This window comes from Giraffa tippelskirchi, chromosome 7, assembly GCF_054371585.1.
Source record: "Giraffa tippelskirchi isolate mGirTip1 chromosome 7, T2T-mGirTip1v1.2.pri, whole genome shotgun sequence".
NCBI classification, from domain to species: domain Eukaryota; kingdom Metazoa; phylum Chordata; class Mammalia; order Artiodactyla; family Giraffidae; genus Giraffa; species Giraffa tippelskirchi.
The window spans coordinates 13,812,615-13,826,289 of record NC_137281.1 but is presented as its reverse complement, the minus strand read 5'-3'; the positions used below and the strand labels follow the sequence as shown (position 1 = coordinate 13,826,289).

At 49.1% G+C, this 13,675-nt stretch overlaps 1 protein-coding gene across 8 annotated transcripts in view; it reads left to right on the top strand.

The window, feature by feature from the left end:
• The window catches only part of PAK4 (p21 (RAC1) activated kinase 4), a 49,177-nt gene that overhangs the window by 12,765 nt on the left and 22,737 nt on the right, over positions 1 to 13,675 (top strand). For 4 of the 8 annotated variants that reach the window (XM_081517290.1, XM_081517291.1, XM_081517293.1 and 1 more), the window contains exon 2: positions 287 to 419. The exons of the other annotated variants lie outside the window; for them this stretch is intronic. The gene's annotated coding sequence lies outside the window, so the exon portion shown is untranslated. The remainder of the gene's footprint in view (positions 1 to 286; positions 420 to 13,675) is intronic. 8 annotated transcript variants of the gene reach the window in all.

The window sequence follows — 13,675 nt, the reverse complement described above, 5'->3', positions numbered from 1 at the left end:
GGGGAGGGGACCTGGGGATGGCCGTGCCAGGCCTGGCTTCATTCCTCGCATTCCTCAGCCGGCCCCAGACTCCCAGTGGCCAAGGTGGGGGAGGGTGGGCAGGCAGAGAGGGGCCTCCTGGGCGGCGTTCCCTGCCCCTCCCTCTCCTTTTCCCTTCCACCCCCTACCCCGCCCCCGTCAGTCTGTCTCACTTTATACCACCCCCTTGAGGACTCAGTCCTGGGACTCTGTGTCCACGCTCCCCCCACCGCCCACATCCCATGCTCATTAGGATTACCTGGTACAGGTGTACATCAGTGACTCAGTGGACATGAGTCTGAGCCAACTCCCGGAGATGGTGAAGGACAGGGAGGCCTGGCGCGCTGCAGTCCATGGGGTCGCAAAGAGTCGGACACCACTGAGCGGCTAAACAACAAAAGGTCAGACCACTTGAATCTGAATCTGTGGCTGTGGGGCCTGAGCATTGGGTTTTGTGTTTTTTGGTTTTTTTTTTAAGCTCCCTGGGCGACTGTAGTGTGATTCTGAACTGAGATGAGAGCCACTGGCTTACAGAAACGGTAGAAATCACATATTAGCTTTCGCAATGTTTGGACACTTTTCTAGGCTTCTGACATGGCGTGATTAAGTCATGTCACCCCCACAGCCTCACTAGAGGAAGATATGACTGTAATTCCCACATTACTGACAAGGGAGCTGAGGCCCGGAGGAGGCGTCGGGGCCTGGCCGCGCACCGCTGTCGCTGTCCTGTCTTCACCCCTGGGCCCGCCAGCCCCTGTCTGGGCAGCTGACTGCCCCCTCCCTCCTCCTGTCTTTCTCTCCCTGAGTCTCTGCCTCTTGTCTCTCCTCTCCTTCTCTCCCTCAGTTTCTGCTCCCCCCACTCCCCTGCAGAGGCTTCCCTGGCTTCTCTGTTTGCAGGCAGGATTCTGCCGAAGCCACAGAAGGGAAATGGTTTCTGCAGACCCAGGATGAGGTTGGGTGCTGGTGTCCCCGCACGCCAGCCGCCCTGGCTGCTCATGGCACCTGGAAGGGAAGGGGGTGGGGGCAGGGCATGCATCCCCCTGCTGCTCGGGGGGCCCGGGGTCCTGGGGCTGGCCCTGCAACCTTGCAGGGAGGAGTGCCCAGGCTGGTGGACCCCCAAATCCTGTGGGCCCCTAAATCTGATGTTGTCATCTGTTGCCAGTTACCATTTCAGGCTCCAAAGGGGTGGCTGATGGCTTAATTTTAGGAAAGATTTGTGCTCAGGTGTGACTATTGCATCGCAGGAGCTGTTATGATTCATTTGATGGGAATGAGGGGAGCTGAGAGTCCAGAGCCCCTGTGTGCCCCCACTCCCCAAGGGCTCCCTGGCCTCCTCTCCCCAACCCTCTCCGGGCAAGGACTGGGCATCCAGCTTCCCTGCTGGCCTCACCCGGCTCCCCAGCCTCCTCTGTGACCTGGCGCCAGGCCCTGAGCTCCGGGTGTCTCTGCACTGGTTCCCGTTTAGAGCGACTCTCAGCCCAGGTCTGCCATCATCATGTCATTATAGTTACTACTGCCGCGATGTCTGTTACAGTTATTAGAGGCTGGATGCGTGTTTGGATTTAGTAATTAAGGTTCACGGGGTGAGTGACCCATGAATTCTTCACTGTTCTGACTAGGTCACATTCCCTTTTGCAAAACGTTTAAAACCTCTGTATGATGGAAATGTCCACAAGATCTTCTGAACAATGGCCTGCCGCCCTCCCCACGGCCCCCTCCCCAGCTTCAGCAGTTAACCACAGGGCTTTTTCATCTGTACCCCACCCCCACCTCCCTGATTCTTTGGAGGCAGTTCTTAAACATTGTATACTGCAGCCATAAATATCTCACATTTTTTGCATATAAGAGATAAGGAGTCTTTAAACACACCCACACACACATGATACCATGGTCACAGGAGAAAAAGAACCAATACTTCCTTAATAGCCTTTCATTTCCCCAATTGTCTTGTCATCGTTTTTCCAATGTGTGTGTTTGACTTGGCATCCGGACAAGGTCTGCTCTGTGTTTGGTCGACAGGCCCCTGAAGTCTTCTGTCGTCTGTAGGCTCTTTCCTGTGCCCGCTGATTGGCTCACTGATCTATCGAAAACCCTGATCCTCTTTCCTCTGGAGTTTCCCACGGTCCGGAGCTCACCGAGGCAGCCTTGTGGTGTCATTTCACATGTTCCTCTGTCCCCTGGCTTCCTGTATGTTGGGCCTCAGGTCTAGAGGCGTGATTGGATTTGGGTTCCGTTGCTTCATAGATGGTGCTCTGTAGGAACATCAGGCCAACCTTCGTGTCTGGGTGACTATTTTAAAGTAATTTCTTTTTTTTTTTTTTGCAAGTGAGTGAATTGAAATGGAAATTCCTAAGTTGCTCTTAGTAAGGCTGGTACGTAGTACAGCAGAATGGGGCAGGAGGGAACTGAAGGCCTGAGGTTCAGAACAACCGGGGTCTGGGAGCAAAGGGCTGTGTGTGAGCCCCTGGCTTCCAGTGAGCCTTCTTCATGAACCATAGCTTTGGGCTCCTGCTCTTCTGGGACCAGAGGCCCCTAGCTGAGAGCCGTCCCTCACCCCCACCCTCATTCTTCACCCTGCCCTCGTGCTTATCTTTAGGGGCTCTTGGCCAGCTCGGCCCCCCGGAAAGCTTTCCCACCCTCCCACCTGCTTCCTCCTCCTTAACATGATGGTGGTAGGGCAACTGCACCTCCGGGTGGGCCGTGGTCAGGGGGTCTGGGCTCCGAGAGCGGCTCTTCTTCTGCATTTAGTGTAGACTCTCTTTGACCTCAGCCCCGCCACTCTCCCCTCACCCTCCCTCCTTTCCTGCCACACAGGCCTCCTGGGCCAGCCTCAGGCATTCTGGAACGTGCCAGGCAGGCTTCATCCTCAGGCCTTGGCAGGTGTGGTTCCTTCTACCCTGAAAGCATTTCCCTAGGTTCCCCATGTGGCTCCCTCACTTCCCTGCTCCTGCTCAGGGACACCCACCCCCCTAGACACCCTGTCCCCGCCACACACACCCTGCTCTGTCCCCCTCCCACTTGTCATGTACTTTTCTGTTTACTTTTATGTTATCTTATCTCCCTCACTCACTAGCATGTCATCTCCGGGAAGGAGGGACTGTCTTGTCTTCTTCACTGTGTCCCCCGTGCCTAACACAATGCCTGGCATACACTGGATGTACAATCAAGAATTGTTGAGTGTGTGACCCAATGAGAGCGTAAACATGGTTAAGTGAGTGGACTCTGGCCTGGGTCAGACCTGCCATGGAATCCTGGTTCTTTTTGCTTTTTTAATTTATTTTTAATTGAAGAATAATTGCTTTACAATATTGTGTTGGTTTCTGCTATGTGTGTGTGTGTGTTAGTCGCTCAGTCATGTCCGACTCTTTGCAACCCCATGGACTATAGCCTGCCAGGCTCCTCTGTCCATGGGATTCTCCAGGCAAGAATACTGGAGTGGGTTGCCATTCCCTTCTCCAGGGGGATCTTCCTGACCCGGGGAACTGGGGTCTCCTGCATTGTAGGTAGATTCTTGACCATCTGAGCCACCAGGGAAGCCCTGGTTTCTACCATACATAACATGAATCAGTCATAGGTATACATATGTCCCTTCCCTCTTGAACCTCCCACCCCATCCCAGCCCTCTAGGTTGTCACAGAGCACTGGTGTGAGCTCCCTGTGTCGTACAGCAAATTCCCGCTGTTTATCTGTTTTACATATGCTGATGTATATGTTTCTGTGCCACTCTGTCAATTCATCACACCCTGTCCTTCCCCCACTGTGTCCCCAAATCTGTTCTCAATGTCTGTGTCTCCCTTGCCCTGCAAATAGGCTCATCAGTACCATCTTTCTAGATTCCACATATACGTGTCAATATACAATATTTGTTTTTCTCTTTCTGACTTCAGACAGGGAATCCTGGTTCTCATACATGCTGTGTGACCTTGGGCTGGCCCTTCCCCTCTCGGAGCCTCACTTTCCTCCTCTGCAGCATCGGGGTGTTCCCAGCACCCTGCTCACTGCCTTGTTTTGCACTACGGTGGTGCCCACATACATAAGACTTTGCAGCTGGCCTTGCTGGTATCCCTTGTCTCCAGTCCAGGGCACAGGTGAGCCAGCCAGGGCTGTCTCTACCCTGGGGACTCGACCACATCTTAACTAACTCCTTCCACTCTGGATGACTGGCTGTGGCACCCAGGGCAGGGACACCATGGATGGATCTGTCCCCATTGCCAGAAAGGCTCCGTGGGGAGTGTCATCCAGGCAGGACACAAGAGTGCTGGGGACGTGGGGAGAACTGGGTGTTAGGGCCGAGCCTGAGTCTGGCTGCTTCCAGGCCTTTGTCTCCCTTGCAGGAAACAAGCCGAGAGTTGCAAGGGACCAAGGAAGCCACTGCTCTGATCATAGGACCAGTTATAGTCTTGGAGGGAGAGAGAGAGAGAGAGTGTGTGTGAGTGTGAGTGTGTGTGTGTGTGTGTGTGTGTTAGAGACAGATGGAGAGAGAGAGCAGAAGAGACTCTGTGTGGACACCTGCAGGTATGGAGGAAGCTTCCAGCTCTCAGAATTGCTACCACTCGTGTTTTCTGCACCAGAGTATAAAATATGACACGTGTACAGAAAACTGTATAGAACCTCCCTGTTCAGTCTAGTGAGTCATTATAAAGCACATGCCCTTCTAAGGACCACCCAGATCAAGAAGACCAGCACTGCCAGCACCCTGGAAGCCCCCTCCTTCATGTGCTCCTCCTAGCATTATCAAATAAATTCTACCCTCTTTTCTTCCTTTCAATCGTTGCCTCTCTGTTTGTGAATTATGAAAGATCTTAGTTGCCTTCAAGAGATCAGAGAGCCACCTGATGGCCTCCCTTGGGCCTGTTGCCCAACTAAGTGCCCAACCACTTGCCATGGTTAGTGTCCCTGGGGTCCCCTCCCGCAGGTACCCCAGCCTCACTGTGATTCCTTGTTGCTTCCCTGAACAGTATCCCATATTGGATCGTGGTGCTGCAGGTTTGAAAACTGGGTGTAACTGGTTCCCTGCTCAGCTGCAGCTTGCTCTCAGTATTGTGCTCTGGAGACTTTTCTAGTGGAGCGATGAGGTTGCCTGCCAGTAGGAATGCTCCCCAGCCTGTGTCAGAGGGAAGCCCCTCCCCATGGCCAGATGAAAGCAGCCCTGCCCTGGGGGAGCTGCAGGAGGGCGCTTGGGGGCTCCTCCCAGCTTGATACCCTCCCCCCTCCCCCGCCCCACTCCTGGGTGTGACACCACTGCATGAGACATAAGAGACTGCAGGTTCGATCCCTGGGCTGGGAAGATCCCCTGGAGGAGGGCATGGCAACCCATTCCGGTATTCCTGCCTGGAGAATCCCATGGGCAGAGGAGCCTGGCCGGCTGCAGTTCATGGGGTCACAAAAGAGTCAGACACGACTGAAGAGACTTGGCACACAGGCAGGCACACGTCCACCGAAGGTGGGCACTCCTCTCCATGGAGGGCACTGCTGGCTTCCCGGGTTGATAAATGGGATTCAGTTACAGGCCCTTGACATGGAAGAGGCCTTGCCGGATGCCTGTTAGGTGGGAAGGGGGTTCTGGTACCATTCTGGGTGTGTCAGTTCTGTAGAAGGGGCCTTCCATGGAGGAGGGTGAGGGCCCCCCCATGTGAGAATGGGCTGGGGACTAGGGAGGAGGCAGCAGGGTCTCGTCTCCTGTCTCCCTGCCCCTTGGCTTCCCGCTTCAGCTGGTCTCATCCAGCCTTTCCTGGAGAAACCTTGTGGGTAGAGATCCTATCAAAAGCTCTGATCTGGAGGCATGGGTTTGCTTCCCAGCTCTGCGACCTGCTAGCTGGGTGACCTTGGGCTCATAGCTCCTCCCTCATCCCTCCTTCACCACCACCCCCAGTGGCCTCAGTTTCCATATTTGTAAAATGGGATTGTTATAAAGGTTATTTTATCCATGTAAGGCTCTCAAAACAGATCTAGCACATAGAAATCTCTTAGCAAGTGTTAGCTGTCGGTATTGTCAGGGCCACTCACTCTTGCACTTTGTAGATATCACTGCGCTCCTCCTCTGACCTGTCTCCCCACCAAGACCCTGCCCTCATGTCCAGTGATAGAAACAGGCACGGCACCAGGCAGTGATAGCCCCGGAGTGACCTTGAGGAAAGCACAGGCCCCAGTGTCATGGCTTTGGTGGGGGAAGCCCCAAGGACTGAGACAAGCCCTGACTCCAGCCTGGGAAATCAGGGAAGGCTTCCTGGAGGAGGAGACATCTGAGCTGAGTGCTGTAAGAGGAGTCAGTGTGTAGAAGCCTGTGTGTTCCAAGGAAAATGAATAGCATGTTCGAAGGTGGGAAAGGGTCTGGGATTTTTAATAAATTATTAGTAGTCGTGTATGGATGTGAGAGTTGGACCATAAAGAAGGCTGAGTGCTGAAGAATTGATGCTTTTGAACTGTGTTGCTGGAGAAGACTTCTTGAGAGTCCCTTAGACAGCAAGGAGATCAAACCAGTCAATTCTAAAGGAAATCAACCCTGAATATTCATTGGAAGGATTGAATGCTGAAGCTGAAGCTCCAATACTTTGGCCAGCTGATGTGAAGAGCCAACTCATTGGAAAAGATCCTGTTGCTGGGAAAGACTGAGGGCAAGAGAAGGGGGCGACAGAGGATGAGATGGTTGGATGGCATCACTGACTCAATGGACATGAGTTTGAGCAAACTCTGGGAAATGATGAAGGATAGGGAAGCCTGGCATGCTGCAGTCCATGGTGTCGCAAAGAGTCAGACATGATTTAGAGACTGAACGACAGCATTAGTATTTTTCATGAAGCTTTTCATTTTGAGATGATTGTGCTTTAATCTAGAGGTGTAAGGAATAACACAGGGAGAGCCCCTGTACCGTTTCGCCAGCTCCCTCCAATAGTAACATTTTGCAAAATTAGAATCAGTACAAGATCACAGCCAGGATGTTGTCATAGATGCAGTCAGGATGGAGAACACTCCATCACAAGGATCCCCCCATGTCCTTTTTATAGCCACATCCCTTCCCTGCTCTGCCCCTCACTCCAGGCAGCCATTCATCTATTTGTTTCCCATTTTTATAATTCTGTCATTTCAACAGTGTTATGTAAATAAGATCGTACTGTATGTAACCTTTGGGTGTTGGCATTTTTTTCACTCAGCATAATTCTCTGGAGATTCATCCAGGTTGTTGCCTGTGTCAATAGTTCGTTCCTTTTTCTTGCTGAGTAGTGGATGTGTCATAGTTTATTGAACCATTCACCACTGAGGGACATCTGGGGTGTTTCCAGTTTTTGGCTATTAGAAATGAAGCTGCTGTTAACAATCTCATACAGGTTTTTGTGTGAATGTAAATTTTCGTTTTTTCTGGAACAAATACCCAGAAGTGCAGCTGCTGGTATGTAGGTGGATGCGTGTTTAAAGAAACTGCCAAACTATTTTTCAGGATGGCTGTACAACTTTACATCCTCACCAGCAGTGAATGAGTAATCAATTTCTCTGCATCCTTGCCAGCATTTGGTGTTATCACTATTTTTTATTTTAGTTATTCTAATAAGCATGTAATGATAATTCTCTGTGGCTTTAATTTGCATTTCTCTAATGGCTAATGCTGTCAGACATCCTTTCATGAGCCTATCTGCCATCTGTGTATCCTCTCTGGTGAATCATCTTCATGTCTTCTGCCCATTTGCTAATTGGATTGTTTGGGTTTTTTACTGTTGAGCATTGAGAATCCTTTGTATCTTCAAAATATTAGTCCTTTGTCAGGTATGTGGTTTGCAAATATTTTCCCCCAATCTGTTACTTTTTATATTCTTTACATGGATTTTGCAGACCAGAAGTTCTTAATTTTTTAAAAACAATTTTGTTATTATTTTTTTAATTTTGGCTGCTCTGGGTCTTCACTGAAGCACACAGGCTTTTCTCTAGTATGGGACACAGGGGCTTCTCCCATCCAAGTACTAACCAGGCCCGACCCTGCTTAGCTTCTGAGACCAGACGAGATCGGGTGCGTTCAGGGTGGTATGGCCTTAGACTAGGGGCTTCTCTACTTGCAGCTTCTCATAGTAAAGCATAGGCTTTAGAGCGCGAGGCTCAGTAGTTGTGACGTGTGGCCTCTATCTGTGGTGTGCAGGCTTAGTTGCCCCACAGCATATAGTATCGTAGTTCCCCAACCAGGGATTGAACCCATGTCCCCTTCATTGGACGGAGAAGGCAATGGCAACCCACTCCAGTACTCTTGCCTGGAAAATCCCTTGGACAGAGGAGCCTGGTAGGCTGCAGTCCAAGGGGTCGCGAAGAGTTGGACACGACTGAGCGACTTCACTTTCACTTTTCACTTTCATGCATTGGAGAAGGAAACGGCAACCCACTCCAGTGTTCTTGCCTGGAGAATCTCACGGACAGTGGAGCCTGGTGGGCTGCCGTCTGTGGGGTCGCACAGAGTCGGACACGACTAATGCGACTTAGCAGCAGCAGCAGCAGCCCCTTCATTGGAAGGCAGATTCTTAACCACTGGACCACCAGGGAAATCCACCACAAGTTTTTAATTTTGATGAGGTCTACTTTATTAATTTTTCCTTTTATGGGTCATGCTTTTGGTATCCTGGAGGAGATGGCAACCCACTCTAGTATCCTTGCCTGGAAAATCTCATGGACAGAGGAGCCTGGTGGGCTGCAGTCCATGGGGTCACAGAGAGTCGGGCACGGCTGAGCGACTGACACACTAACACACACTTTTGGTATCCAGTCTAAGAAGTCTGTGCTTAGCCCTAGATCTTGAAGATGTGTTGGTTTGTTTTCTAAAAGTTTTGTTAAGGTTTGTGTAAGTGCGAAGTTCAGATGAAGGTTCATTTTTTTAGCATATGGATGTCCCATTGTTCCAGTACTGCTTGTTGAAAATGCTATCTTTCCTGCATTGAATTGCTAATAGTTCTTTGTCAAAAATAAGTTACAACAGTGAGATATAGCTTCACACCTACCAGGATGGCTATTATCTAAAAAAAAAAAAAAAAGAAAGAAAACTAATGTGTTGGTGAAGAGATAGAGAAATTGGAGCCCTCATGGATTGCTATTGGAGATGCAAAATGGTGCAGCTGCTGTGAGAAACCGTTTGGTCATTTCTCAAAAGGTTAAATATAGAAGTACCATATGACCCAGCAATTCAACTCCTAGGTACATATCCAAAGAATTGAAAGCAGAGACTTGAATAGATATTTGTTCACTTTAATGTTCATAGTTGCTTTATTCACAATAGCTTAAAGGTGGAAACAATCCAGGTGTCCAGCAGATGAATGGATAAACAAAATTTGGTGTATATATCCAATGGAATATTATTCAGCCATAAAAAAAAGAATGGGGTTTACATGCATATGAAATGGATGGACCTTGAAACATTATGCTTAGTGAAATAAGCCACACATAGGAAAGATATTGTAAGATTCCACTTATATATTCCATATAGAACAGGCAAATTCATAGAGAAAGAAAGTAGAATAGGGGTTACCAGGAGCTGGGGGGAAGGAGGGAGTGGTGAGCTAGCATTCATGGGTACAGGGTCTTTGCTGGGCATGATGAAAAAGTTTGGAGCATGAGTCATGGTGGTGGTTATACAACACTGTGAATGTATTCAATGCCACTGTAGTTTACACTTTAGGATTAAGGTTGGTTAAAATCATAGATAGATACGTAATAGTAACTCCGTCATGTCTGACTCTTTGCGACCCTAGAGACTGTAGCCAGCCAGGCTCCTCTGTCCATGGTATTCTCTGGGCAAGAATAGTGGAGTGGGTAACCATTTTCTTCTCCAGGGGATCTTCCTGACCCAGGGATCAAACCCGGGTCTCCTGCATTGCAGGCAGATTCTTTACCGTCTGAGCTACCAGGGAAGTCAGTGTATAGTGACTATACAGTATACTGTATAGGCGGCAGTGACCAAAACCATCCCCAAGAAAAAGAAATGCAAGAAGGCAAAGTTGTTGTCTGGGGAGGCCTTACAAATAACTGAAAAAAGAAGAGAAGCTAAAAGCAAAGGAAAAAGGGAAAGATATACCCAACTGAATGTAGAGTTCCAGAGAATAGCAAGGAGACATAAGAAAGCCTTCTCAGTGATCACTGCAAAGAAATAGAGGAAAACAATACAATAGGAAAAACCAGAGATCTCTTCAAAAAAATTAGATACCACAGGAGCATTTCTTGCAAAGATAGGCACAATAAATGACAGAAACAGTATGGACCTAACAGAAGCAGAAGATATTAAGAAGAGGTGGCAAGAATACACAGAAGAACTATACAGAAAAGATCTTAATGACCTGGATAACCATGATAGTCACTTACCCAGAGCCAGACATCCTAGAGTGTGAAGTCAGGTGGACCTTATAGGAAGTACTACTACAAACAAAGCTAGTGGAGGTTATGGAATTCCAGCTGAGCTATTTCAGATCCTAAAAGATGATGCTGTTAAAGTGCTGCACTCAATATGTCAGCAAATTTGGAAAACTCAGTAGTGGCCACAGGATTGGAAAAGTTCAGTTTTCAGTCCAATCCCAAAGAGGGGCAATGTCAAAGAATGTTCAACTACCATACAATTGTGCTCATTTCACATGCTAGCAAGGTAACACTCAAAATCCTTCAAGCTAGGCTTCAGCAGTGTGTGAACCGAGAAATTCCAGATGTACAAGCTGGGTTTAGAAAAGGCAGAGGAACCAGAGATCAAATTGCCAACATCCATTGGATCAGAGAGTATGTATGTGCTTAGTCGCTCAGTCGTGTCCAACTCTTTGTGACCCCACGGACTATAGCCCACCAGGCTCCTCTGTCCATGGGGATTCTTCAGGCAAGAATACTTGAGTGGGTTGCCATGCCCTCCTCCATGGGATCTTCCCAACTCAGGGATCGAACCCAGATCTCCCACATTGTGGGTGGATTCTTTACTGTCTAAGCCACCAGGGAAGCCCTTGGATCATAGAGAAAGCAAGGGGATTGCAGAAAAACATCTACTTCTGCTTCATTGACTACACTAAAGCCTTTGACTCTGTGGATCACAACAAACGGGAAAATTCTTAAAGAGATGGGAATACCAGACCACCATACTTGTCTCCTGAGAAACCTGTATGTGGGTCAAGAAGCAACAGTTAGAACTGGACATGGAACAATGGACTGGTTCAAAATTGAAAAAGGAGTACGACAGGGCTGTATATTGTTACCCTGCTTGTTTAACTTATATATAACATCGTGCAAAATGCCAGGCTGGATGAATCACAAGCTGGAATCAAGATTGCTGGGAGAAATATCAACAGCCTCAGATATGCAGATGATACCACTCTAATGGGAGAAAGCGAAGAGGAATTTAAGAGCCTCTTGATAACGGTGAGAGAGGAGAGTGAAAAAGCTGGCTTAAAACTCAGCATTCAAATAACTAAAATCATGGCATCTGGTCCATCACTTCAGGGCAAATAGATGGGGAAAAGTGGAAACAGTGATAGATTTTATTGTCTTGGGCTCCAAAATCACTGCGGGCAATGACTGCAGCCATGAAATTAGAAGACGCTTGCTTCTTGGAAAGAAAGCTATGATAAACCTAGACAGCATATTAAAAAGCAGAGAGACCACTTTGCTGACGCAGGTCCATATAGTCAAAGCTGTGGTTTATCTGCTAGTCATATATAGATGTGAGAGTTGGACCATCGAAGAATTGATGCTTTCAAATTGTGGTGCTGGAGAAGATTCTTGAGAGTCCCTTGGACTGTAAGGAGATCAAACCACTTAATCCTAAAGGAAATCAATCCTGAATATTCATTGGAAGGACTGATGCTGAAGCTGAAGCTCCAATACTTTGGCCACCTGATTCGAAGAGCCGACTCATCGGAAAAGATGCTAATGCTGGGAAAGATTGAAGGCAGGAGGAGAGGGGAGTGACAGAGGATGAGCTGGTTGGATGGCATCACCAACTGAACAGACATGAGTTTGAGCAGACTCTGGGGAATAGTGAAGGACAGGAAAGCCTGGCGTGCTGCAGTCCATGGGGTCACAAAGAGTCGGACACGACTTAGCACCTGAAGAACAGACAAGGTATATTTCACCACAATGAAAAAAAAATCAGTGTTTTAAAAACCAGTTGGGTGTATTTGTTTGGGTCTTTGTCTGGATTCTCTGTTCCACTCACTGACCTCTGTGTTTTTCCCCACTGTCTTGATTACTGTGGTTGTACCCCAGGCCTTACTATCAGTGAAAGTGAGCCTTCAGGCTTTATTCATCTCTTTCACAATTGAGTAGTTCTGGAGCCTGGCATTTTTGGATCTCCTCTGGCACACCCTTGTGTGAAAGACGGCAGTGTGACTTACCAACTTTCAGAGTCACCCTTGGCTCCTGCCTTGCCCTCGGCCCCCACATCTGACTCATCAACAGGAGTTGCATGTTGTGGGCAGACACGCCTCTGGTCTGGGGCCCTCCCTCCATGCCCGGCCGTGGCCGCCTTCACCAGTTGCCCGGAGCAGTGCTTCAGTCTTGTCACCTGTCCCCGCATCCACTCAGGCCCCCTTCATCCCATCCTCAGACACGGCAGCCAGAGTTATGTCTTCCAGATGCAGGCCATCCTCAGCGCTTGCCTGGGCTCCGCCACCTCCCCTGGTGGCCTGGCTTCTGCCCTGCTCCAGCCCGGCTCCACTGTGCTCTCATGCCTCCAGCCACCCTTCTCAGCTGGAATTTCACATTTCACTGGGTGATCCTGGACTGTAAGCCCCAGGGGGCAGGGACCATGCTGCACCCCTGGCCCAGCCTGGACGGTACATGGTGGACACGTGTTCTATTTCTGTTGACAAAATACATGAATGCGACATGGAACCCATGACTGGGGATGGTGGTGGAGAGATGAGGCTGGAGAGGGGGGAAGAGCTGGGGTAGGTTTACAAAGGTCTTGACTCTCACAGAAAAATAGGCAAAGGCTTTTTTTTTTTTTTTTTTTGGCCACGCTGTGTGGCATGTGGAAATTTAGTTCCCCAACCAGGGATTGAACCCCCTGTAGTGGAATTGCAGAGTCTTAACCACTGGACTCCAGGGAAGTTCCAAAATCAACCTTTTTTTTTTTGTTCATTTTTGTCTATGTCATGCAGCATGTAGGAGGCAAAGGCTTTGAAGAGACTGTTAGCAGAAAAGGAGTTCTGGTGACTTTTACAAATTTAAAAGGATGCGCAATTACTAAGTGCATTCATGCTCAGTCGCTAAATTGTGTCTGACTCTTTGTGACCCCGTGAACTGTAGTCTACCAGCCTCTTCTATCCATGGGATATCCCAGGCAAGAATACTGGAGTAGGTTGCCATTTCCTTCTCCAGGGGATCTTCCCAACTCAGGGATTGAACCCGAGTCTCCTGCATTGGCAGGCAGATTCTTCCCAGGTGCTGAGCCATCTGGGAAGCCGGCAATTACTAAGTACCAAAAGTCGAATGAAAACAAAGCCAAGAGGGACCAGACTTCACCTGTCTGAATGGGGAAGATGGGAGGGTGTGACAGCGCCCTGGGCATGAGGCCAAGGGAAGGGCTGAGAGCGGCAGCTTGGCAGTGCTGTGCTTTGCCTGGCAGTCCTCCTGGTAGGCACATGGCCCACAGACATGCTGGCACACCTGTGAAGTGACTTTTGCCCACAGTTTTCACTGCTGCACCATGTGTAAG